This window comes from Haemaphysalis longicornis, unplaced genomic scaffold (assembly GCF_048455015.1).
Source record: "Haemaphysalis longicornis isolate Haplotype H1 unplaced genomic scaffold, Haemaphysalis longicornis Haplotype H1 scaffold_1, whole genome shotgun sequence".
NCBI classification, from domain to species: Eukaryota; Metazoa; Arthropoda; class Arachnida; order Ixodida; family Ixodidae; genus Haemaphysalis; species Haemaphysalis longicornis.
The window spans coordinates 33,518,345-33,529,262 of NW_027526203.1; the positions used below are offsets into that span (position 1 = coordinate 33,518,345).

The following is a 10,918-nucleotide window of genomic DNA, read 5'->3' on the forward strand; positions in this document are numbered from 1 at the left end:
TTTCAACGTGACCAGCTTCCTTCGCGAAATACAGCTTGCACTGTAGAGAATCAGTCTCTCAATAGGCCGGACTATGGAGTATTCGGTTATGTAATATTCCCCCTCGATACAGAGATTGCTTTAGTAGAACCTCCTCCCCGAGCCAATATTCCTATAGAAAAAACAAGCTCCCTCGCTACCTGCGCCAGCAACGTTATTGACATTTCCAAAACACTAACAGCCGACAAAAAAGGTATCCTAGAACGAGGTCTAACGTTCTGTCCCACAAATAACCGTGCGAATGAATGCGAGTTACATAAAGATCTAACTGAATTTTCTCGGAGAATGAGACTAAGCGAGTTTTTTTCGCAAAAGCAGGACCAACCTGACATTAACGAACGCCCCTTCACCCTCCTAGCACTTGGACTCCAGAGATAGATCAATCTCCGAAATAAATCTGTACTTAAAAGCAGTATCAAGAGAAATATTGGCACCAACTAAGCGATCAAACAAGCGCAAGAACTTAACTCCGTCGGAAGAAGTTACCCTGAATAGCCTATCAGCCAGAACCGACATAGTCATAAAGCCAGCCGACAAAGGTGGTAACGTAGTTGTTTGACCTATGGGAAAATACAAAGATGAAGCTTATAGGCAGCTCAATAACCCTTGCCAATACAAGCCTTTAGATAACAATCCGAGCCAGGAATACAGCCTAAAAATCCTTCAGAGCCTCACATATCCGCGATCTAGAGAATGAATAACGACCATTGACCTAAATTTCACGAAACCGAATAAAGTCCAGGTAGAATTATTTTTCACTGCCCAAATTCCTGGCAGACCCGTAGTCTCGAATAACAATACCCCAACCGAAGCATTATCTTTGTTTCTGAGTCATTACCTATCCGACATTCCGGCTCTTCTTCCTTCATTCGTTCAGGACACCCCCCCCCCCTTTCCTCCGCATAATAGAAGAGATAAATAAAGGCGGGCCCCTACCCAGTGAAAGCCTCCTTGTTACTCTTGACGTTGACGCATTGTATACAAACATCCCTTTAGTCGAAGGAATCGAAGCTATTTCAAAAACTCTATCAGAGAACCCTCACCAACATGCGCCAGAAATGTACATAGCTTTGTTAAAAGTAGTTTTAGCTCTCAATTATTTTGAATTCGACTCTTCTTACTTTTTGGGCAACTTGAAGCCACTCTATTAAGCTCTTTTCCTCATAAACCTCAGGTTTACCTCGGCTACATAGACGACATCTTCATGATTTGGGAACACGGTCGCGCGACCCTAGAAACATTTATATCTCATCTCAATAATTCGCATCCGACTATTAAATTCTCCTGCCAGTATTCTGAAAAACAAGTGAACTTCCGAGATACTACCGTCATTCTGAACAACGGTATGTTTAAAACCATGCTTTTCAGAAAACCAACAGACAGGCAGCAGTACCTAGATTATCAAAGCCATTACCCGAGACACTGTAAGCAAGGGATTTTTGTAGGACAAGCCACCAGGCTTAGAAGAGCATGCATTGATGACAGTGACTACGTAGAGCCCCTAGATAAACTCAAGTCCACCCTCATGAACAGGAACCACACCAAAAGCTTGTTCGATCAGGCGTACCAACGTGCGTCTAATTTTTAAAGGGATGACGTGCTCAACAAACAGCGAGAAAACGAAAGCGGCAGGCCGCGTGCCCTAAAAACAATTTTCAAACGCCCTCGCAAACGTAAACAATACACTGCGGAAGTACTACTCCAATTTAGCCAGTAACGACCGACTTAAAAAGACTTCCCCGGAAGCACCAAGGGTTACCTACCGGAAAAACAGCAATATAAAGAATATTTTAGTGCATGCTAAAATAGGGCCTTAAAAGCAACCAGTCATAGCCAGCTGCTCCCGCACCAGAAGCAAGACTTGCAGGCATCTGCACACAGACTGCATTGTGAAAACCACAGCTAAAAATTATGTCCACAAGATTAACTCAATTTTCACGTGCAATTCATCTGACATTGCGTATATGTTCGAATGCTGAATGTGCCACAAACAGTATATAGGTGAAACGAGTCAACCTATGAGCCTACGTCCTAATGGTCACGGGGCAGATACCCTTAGTAAATCCTCCATAGCTGCAGCGCAGCATTTCAACCAACCAGGCCTCAATTTTGATGACCTTAAGCTGTATATACTTCAGTCAAACTTTAACTCTTTTAGGGAAAGGAAATACAGAGAATCCTATTTAATTCACAAATTAAACTCCATGGAATCTGCTCGAATTAATGCGTCTTGGGGAAACTTGGAATCCTTGCGATATTCACCGGGAATACAGCATTAGACATTATCTTGCATATACCTTACCCACAGACTATGAGCCCTCCCTCTGGCCTTTACCTGGTAACCTAATTTCTTTTCTTTTCATTCCTTAGCTTTCAGCTTAGTACGCGCACGCATTCCTCCAACCTTTGCTTTTGGAATTCCATTTTATTCCTTTTATTTCTCTTTTTCTTTTGCTCCGCTTTGTCTTGTGCACGTCACTCTAACTTTATATATATATATATATATATATATATATATATATATATATATATATATATATATATATATATATATATATATATATATATATATATATATATATATAGCAGAACAGAAAGATACGGGACGAGGAACTCGGTAAAGATACATATCAAGGTTGCAGTCGTTATTGCCCGTGCTATTCGGCTTTTTTCGAAATATTTAATAGGGCCGAATGACATGTGTTTGTCACGTTTCCTTGATACATTGATAAATAAGCGAAAATATAAGTCGAGAAAAAATCCGCCGTTTTTCCGGGAGCGGGACTCGAACCCACATCTCCGCATAACCGGTGCAGTGTCCCGTATCTATATATATATATATATATATATATATATATATATATATATATATATATATATATATATATATATATATATATATATATATATATATATATATATATATATATATATATATATATATATATATATATATATATATATATATATAAATCAGAATGCAAAATTGAGGGGCTCGTTGAGTTGAAATTTTATTTCTCTCTTGCTGTGGTACAGTAGAGAGAGGACGCATGAGAAAAAGCTGCAAACAACGCAGCTTGAAGACCCCATACGCCCAACCCGACAGCTTAGTGCATATACATTTCGCTTCGTACATTCGCCAAAGCACAATTTTAACGTCTACCTAATATGTCGGTCGCTGAGAAGGATAAAATAAAATCACAAAGCACACTTGCACGAGAACAAACAAAACAAAATAAACACAGGCATAAAAATTATAGCACATATCTTAAAAGGCACAGCATAAAATTCCCCAAAAAATTCTAAAACACAACACAAGGGGTTTGCTGTTCGCGCAGTTTGCTGCTTGACAAACCTTTTAATGCAGTCTCATCAAGATAATTCACAGTGATTCGAACAGGTAAAGAAGCGTATACAATTTTTTCTTTGAAGTTTTTCGAGGCAGATATTAATTACTTTCCAGGCAATTTAGATACAATGGTAAAATATAGCACAAGGACTGTAGTCGATAGTTAGCACGGAAAACAGGCAGGAACCACGGCAGGCGCTGGCGTACGTTGTAAGACGTTGCATGGCGTGTGAGTTGAGGCATGGAAATCAATGATTCATTGTTTCTTGATATTGCATTCTTATACATAACTAGCAATCTAAAGGCGTATAGGTATTACTTTAATTACATGATATTGTGTGAAGTAGCTTTCGGTATGTGCATACCATGGTATATTTACAATTATTCTAACTGTTTGTTTTCGTTCTGCAAGTAACGTATGAATATTTTTCTTTGTTGTTGTTCCACACACAATATGACAATATTTTATGGCTGGAAGCAAAAAAGCGTTGTATATAACTAGCTTCACTCTCGTTGGAAGAGAGTACCTGTGTTTACATATTACACCGTTTATTTTATTCGTTTTATTGCGTATTTGGTTAATTTGTAGATCCCAGCTGAGTGTTTCTGAAAAGACTACGCCTAAGGACATTATGTTTGAAACAATATCAATAACTATATTTCCATACACCAGTTGAGTAGTATCACGTATAATTTTGTTTTTTGCTCTTTATATTACAGCTTTTGTCTTGTTGGTATTTATTTTTAAGTAATTTTTTTCGCATCATTATCGAAGGTATTCGAGAAATTGATTGCCATTTTCTGACAATGTTGATTCTGTTTTTTCCGAAACTATCATGGTGATATCATCCGCGTATGCTATCATGTTACCTGGCAATGAACTATAAAAGATATCATTAATTTATAATAGGAACAGCAAAGGTCATAAATACTGCCTTGTGGTACACCAGACAAGATTAGTTGCATGTCTGAGAAGATGTTATTGTGAGCTACTACTTGACGGCGGTATCCCCAGTATGATCGTATAAGACTAGCGACCGAGCCTCTGATGCCGTAATGAAAAAGTTTGTCCAACAAAATTGTGTGATTAATTGCATCGAATGCCTTTGAAAAATCTATATATATCCCGAGAGCAAGACGCTTTGCCTCAAATGCCTTAATTATTGTTTTTTTTTTGTTGTTTCAGCAGGGCAGTCTCTGTTGATCTGCATTTCCTAAAACCGAACTGACAGTCTGAAAGCACGGAGTGCTTGGATAAGAAATTGTTCATTCGGATGTAAATGATCTTTTCTAAGCCTTTTGATAATACTGGAAGGATCGAAACTGGTCTATAATTTGAAAAATCAGAAATCTTCCATCTTTATGTATGGCAGCACATTTCGCAATCTGCATTTGTCTTGCAAAAATCCCAGTACCCAGTGAAAGGTTATAAATGAAAGCCAACACAGGGACTAGTAGGTCGATCACATATTTGAATGGCTGACTTTGAAAACCATCGATATCCTCAGCCTTGCTAAGTCTGAGATTTTTGTATATTTCTTGACCTTCTATTTCAGTGGTTGGAGACATGAACAAAGATTCCTGGACGCTTTGAGCCCGATAAGCATAACCGCATGGAGAATTAGACGAGCAGCATAAGGATCGCGTTACATTTGTAAAGAAGTTGTTGAATTTGTCTGAAAGTGCTTTACCGCTTAAAACAGTGCCATCATGGTCTATTGTTTTTGGTGACACTCTTGCTCGGCGGTTGAGTACGGAGTTTAATTGAGCCCAGGAGTCACGGTAGTCCTTGTGGGAGCTAGAGGAAAAAAACGCTATCAAAGTAATCGAATTTCGCCTTTTTAGTTCTTTATTTAATTGATTACGATATTTCTTGAAGGTACGTAATTTATTAATGTCTCTCGACTTCACAAACTGCGAATATAATTTTAGTTTTATTTTGATTTTTTGTAGCAAATCCACAGTTACCCATGGTTTTTTAGCTTTTCTTTTTCGATGGTACAGGAAAAGAAAACAGTTTTCATAAGAAGATTTAAGTTTGTCGATGAGGGCATCATACGCGCTATCCGCGTCGGTTTGTGATAGTACTCCCTCCCAGTTCGTTGCTCGAATCTTATCTCTAAAGCATTCAATTGTGTTCACGTCAATACATTGATAGCGTGCGCGAGGCAAATCGGAGTTAAGGCAGAAATAAGGGTTGGGAGTAAAGAAAACCTCGGAAAGCAACGGGGAGGATGTGGTAGGTCATTGGAACAGATGAAGTATTTGGAAAGACAGAAAGAAAGTGAAGAAAAAATGCTTGCCGGGTGGATGCTAACCCGCAACCTCCAGAATACGCGTGTGGTGCGATGACCACTACGCTACCGGCAGGGCTATTTTCCCCTCCACTTTCTCGGGTATTTATGTGAAGGTACTTTGTTTCCTGTGCTTGGGGGTGATAGCCAGCGCCAATCGGACTACTCGGAGTGAAGGGGACCTTTTTAACCCCTGGGCGGTCACTCGAGTGTCTACGACATGTCAAGAGTGGTCGGGCAGAGTTGAACCCTCTTAAGGTACCTATAATAATATTCTTTGTTTGGTATCAAGGAGTACATACAAAAGCGAAAATGGGGCCGCCAAAGCCTACAGGTGGGCTTGTGGGGCATCGACCGGCAGCAACGGCCTTCACTTCTGTAAAAAAACACTCATTGACAGTGGTAACTGAATAGGAAGTTAAAAAAAATGCAAGCAAACAAAAAGAAGAAAGAAAGAGAAAGAGAGAAGACCAAGAAATAAAGGGAGGAAAAAAAGGAAACCAAACAACAACCAACAAACAGAAGATACGAAGACAAATAGACAAAGATACAATAAATCAACATGGGTTTCACCTATATGGGCGGCATTTTCCAGATCACAAGAAAATAATTAGAGAACAAAGAAATAACTACCCATCGCCGCATAGACATACATACTTCAGCATGTTTCTAATGCCAGCATAGCAGCACGGAAGTGTTTCTGCGTTGTTGAAGAGAGCAATTCGTCAGGCAATTCGTTGAAAATAGCAGGAACATAATATGGCCGCGCAGCCATTCCATAATGGGTACGGACCCTTGGCGTCATATATCGAGCTATGTGCCGCAGAGGTATCGGTAATCAGTACACCATAAATAATTTAGCACGACGGTTTGCTTAAACAATGTATCGAATGCCGGTAAACCACTTGCCTTAAATACACTGTCCTTATCCATCACGTGTTACTTATAAAGAACACTCTTGGCTATGTTTTTTAGGATACTGTTAACTTTCTTTTTCCAGGTAGCGGAGCAGTTGAATAAACCGCACATGCTAAAACGAAGAACACTATAACCCAAAGTTTGAGCTAGTATTTTTCGAACAGAGAAATGCAGAAACACGTTTAAGTTGCACAGCATACAGGCAGCAGTTCTAAGCTTTTTACATATGTGAGCCATGTGTGTGTTCCACAAAAGATCCCCATCAAAATGTGCACCTAGGTATTTAACAGACTCGACAAAGAAAGTACGGGCACAGGAGCAAGATGCACAATTTGATGAGTGTACTGTATTGAAGCAGTCGTTTGGCACTGTTTTCTGTCGATTTCGGGAACAAACTAGCCGACTTTTTACAGGGTTGATTGTAATTAAATTTGCTTCGAACCAATCCGCTACCCCTCGGGCATCGTCTTGAAGATTTGAGAGTGCGAGAGAATAACCAGAGTTGCCAGAGACCAGCTGGGTGTCATCAGCGTATTGATAAATTTTCGAAGTTTTAACAACAGTACCTAAGTTCTTAACATACAAACTAAAAGAAGAAGTGACAACATAGACCCTTGCGGAACACCTCTCTTAAGCCTGATACCATCACTCAGCACTGATCCAATTGACACCACTTTAGATCGATCCCGAAGGTAATTTTACAGCAGAGATAGAAATGGTCCGCGGAAGCCATAACGGTATAATTTAGTACAGAGTAAACCATTGTTCACAGTATTAAATGCTTTCTTAACATCAAGAAATAACCCAAACGAGACCTCATTCTGATCTATGCTGTTATGAAGGGTATCAGACAACTTTTCAAGTAACATTTGCGTGCCAGCGCCGGAGATAAACCCGTATTGATGTTCACTCAGTAACTCATGCTTAGTTACAAAGGAATTCATGACACCCAATATGTACTTTTAAAGAATTTGAGAAAAACAAGATACAACTTCAATAGGGCGGTAGTTTAAAGGGTCCTGTTTTGCCGCTTTGATAGAGGGGAACCACGCGTGCCCAGTGTAGACTGTCTGGCCAAGAGCAATGTTCAATTATGTTCTTCAGTATAAACACAATAACACCTTTAAATACCGGATATTTCTTTTAAATAACCAAAATACCCAATACCCAAGACTGCCAGAACAGAGGCCCTCGCTATGCATGTAGTGAATCGGGATGGAAAAAGAAGGAGCTCGTTGAATCAAGACAGAAATAAGGGTTGGCAGTCAAGAAAACCACGGAAAGCGAAGGGGAAAATGTGGTAGGCCATTGGAACAGATGAAGAATTGCGAAAGACAGAAAGAAAGTGGAGAAAAATTGCCCGCCGGGTGGGATCCGAACCCAGATATGTATGTATGTATGTATGTATGTATGTATGTATATATATATATATATATATATATATATATATATATATATATATATATATATATATATATATATATATATATATATAAATATATATATATATATATATATATATATATATATATATATATATAGCGATGAAGAATACGTATAAACCGGATTATAGGTCGAGTGGGAATATAGGTCGACCCCCTACCTTGAGGTGGGAAAAGTTGACAAAAAATAATTCGGCACAGAACGCACACACGTCTATATTTATTTTCGACGCCTGTCAGTCCCTGCCACTCACTATGCCTGCCGAAGTCACTCGTCCGAGCTCTCAGAGTCGTTCGAGGACGACTGCTTCTCACTGTCATCTTCTGTGCCGTCAGGCGCGTTGCTGATGGAGCACTTCCTAAACGCTCGTGCAACCATGTTTTCGGGTAGCGACTGCCAAGAGAAGGACACCCAGCTTGACACGGTCACGAGGGATGGTCTTCGCAGCCGGCTTGTATGGGTCTTTTCGTTGTCGCCGGCTATCCACTCATTGTCCAGTTCGCGGAGCTGGTCCACGGATGGCCTCCGCTGTAACCGGGCGCGATCGTGAGCGAAGTTCCCGGACGAAGTCCGCCACTTTGTTCTCCAACTCGGGGTGCACCGCTTGATGTCCACGGAATGATCTGTTCCGGGGGTTGCACGCGCACAGCTTAGCTTTCTGGCTCCGCCAGTACCGCCGCTTCTTTCCGAAACGCCAAACTGGCGTTGCGCTACCATATTCGCATTCTGCTCGGCGACTCAATCGCCTTCAGCCGCGGTGAACTGGCGTCGACTGCCGCAACTCATTTCGGAACAGACACGTACAGAAATGTACGCACACACGCACACACAATTGACGAGTAAAAGACGAAAAACTAGAGAAAAGCGAAAAGCAAATAAAGGCCTTACAGTGCGAGAGAGCAGTCCGACACACAGGGCAATGGCGACAGACTACGCTTGCAGATTGTTGCCAGATCACAATTTAAATTCTGCCAATGACCGCTATATAAGACGAGGGGTGACTTTTGTGCGGATTTTTTTGGAAAAAAACTCGACCTATATTCCGGTTTATACGGTAAGTTCCGGGATTCGGTTTCAAAAATACATGAGAGGGTAGACACACGTATGAAAACGATGATCGAACTAACGTTTCGACCGGGGTCCGGTCGAAACGTTAGTTCGATCATCGCTTTCATACGTGTGTCTACCCTCTCGTGTATATATATATATATATATATATAGAAAGATAGGTCAGCAGTCTACAACGCCAAAGGAGGCATAGGGGTGTGGTTAGGCTCTTTTCTTTTTCACTACGGTTAATTAAGTAAACATTTTTTTAAATACACAGAAGAAAGAAAGAAAGAAAAACACGCGCCCAGAGTGGGGACCGAACCCACGCCTTTCGATTATATGTCGAATGCCTTACCAATTCGGCTATCTGGGCGACTGTGTTCTTCTTCACTTTCTGGGCTATTTATATCTACTAGAAGTGTATCTGACGCTTGAGGGTGGTAGCCAGCGCTTGAGGGTGGTAGCCATGTAATCGAAAGGCGTGGGTTCGGTCCCCACTCTGGGCGCGTGTTTTTCTTTCTTTCTTTCTTCTGTGTATTGTAAAAAATGTTTACTTAATTAACCGTAGTGAAAAAGAAAAGAGCCTAACCACACCCCTATGCCTCCTTTGGCGTTGTAGACTGCTGACCTATCTTTCTGTATTTCCTCAACGAGCCCCTCATTTCCTTACTATATATATATATATATATATATATATATATATATATATATATATATATATATATATATATATATATATATATATATTTATATATACATATTTACAGTAACAGCTCGTTAATTTGACACTCGTAAATTCGCAAAATTCAGGTGGCTCTATTGGTCCTGGCCAAAGCGCATGTTAATCTATGAGACCAATCCTTCGTTAATTCATCAGAATTTGGCCCCGCATCGCTTATTTCGGACAAATGGCGACGGCTGCTGCTACACAAAAGTGTGGCAAATTAGCAGCGCTGACACCACTGGAGTCACACCGAAACCTGAGAGGCATCGCCATCGTCATCAACTAGTGGGGGCGATCGCAGCGTCACCAAACGTCGGTGTCTTCTTTCTTCGAGCCACTGCGTTTGCATGCCACCAGCATTGTGCACTACAGTGATGGCAACGCCGGCAAAGCGGCAGACGTACGAATCCAAGAACTTGGCGACTGAAGTGGAAATTTTGCAAGCTCTAAAGAACGCCGAATCGCGACAGCACGTTACCACCAAGGGCAACGTGACGCGGAGCCATGTTGGGAACGTACGTGAAAAATGAACAACAGATTTTGCAGGCCTTCGAAAACGAGAAGTTTCATTAATCAAAAAAGCGGTTGCGAACCGCAGCTCATCCCCAGCTCGAAGAAGCTTTGCTCCGGTGGGTTACTGACTGTCGCAATGCGAATCTGCCTTTGAGCGGACCTCTCATCATGGCACAAAGTGAGAAGTACGCTGCAATGATGAACATTGAATCGTTCAGAGCGTCAAAAGGGTGGTTCGCGAGGTTTCGGGAGAGACACCAACTCCTCTTCAGAAGTGGGTGCGGCAAAAAGGTCAGCGTTGACGAAAGCGTGACCACCGAGTGGAGAAATGTGAAGCTGCTTGAGCACATCGCCGCATATGAAGCACGTGACGTCTTCAATGCAGACGAAACTGCTCTATTTTTCAGGGCTCTGCCCGACAAGACTGTGACATTCAAAGGGGACCCGTGCGTTGGTGGCAAGAAGTGCAAGCAAAGGATAACGGTGCTTCTTGCCGCCAATATGACTGGCACCGAGCGCTTGCCACTTGTTGTCATCGGGAAGGCCCATAAGCCATGTTGTTTTAAAAACACCAAAAGCCTTCCTGTC

At 41.3% G+C, this 10,918-nt stretch overlaps 1 non-coding gene across 1 annotated transcript; it reads right to left on the minus strand.

The window, feature by feature from the left end:
* Positions 1 to 9,394: 9,394 nt before the first annotated feature.
* Trnai-uau (transfer RNA isoleucine (anticodon UAU)) lies at positions 9,395 to 9,466 on the minus strand. The gene has a single exon. It is a non-coding gene; the product is annotated as a tRNA-Ile (tRNA).
* Positions 9,467 to 10,918: the final 1,452 nt, after the last annotated feature.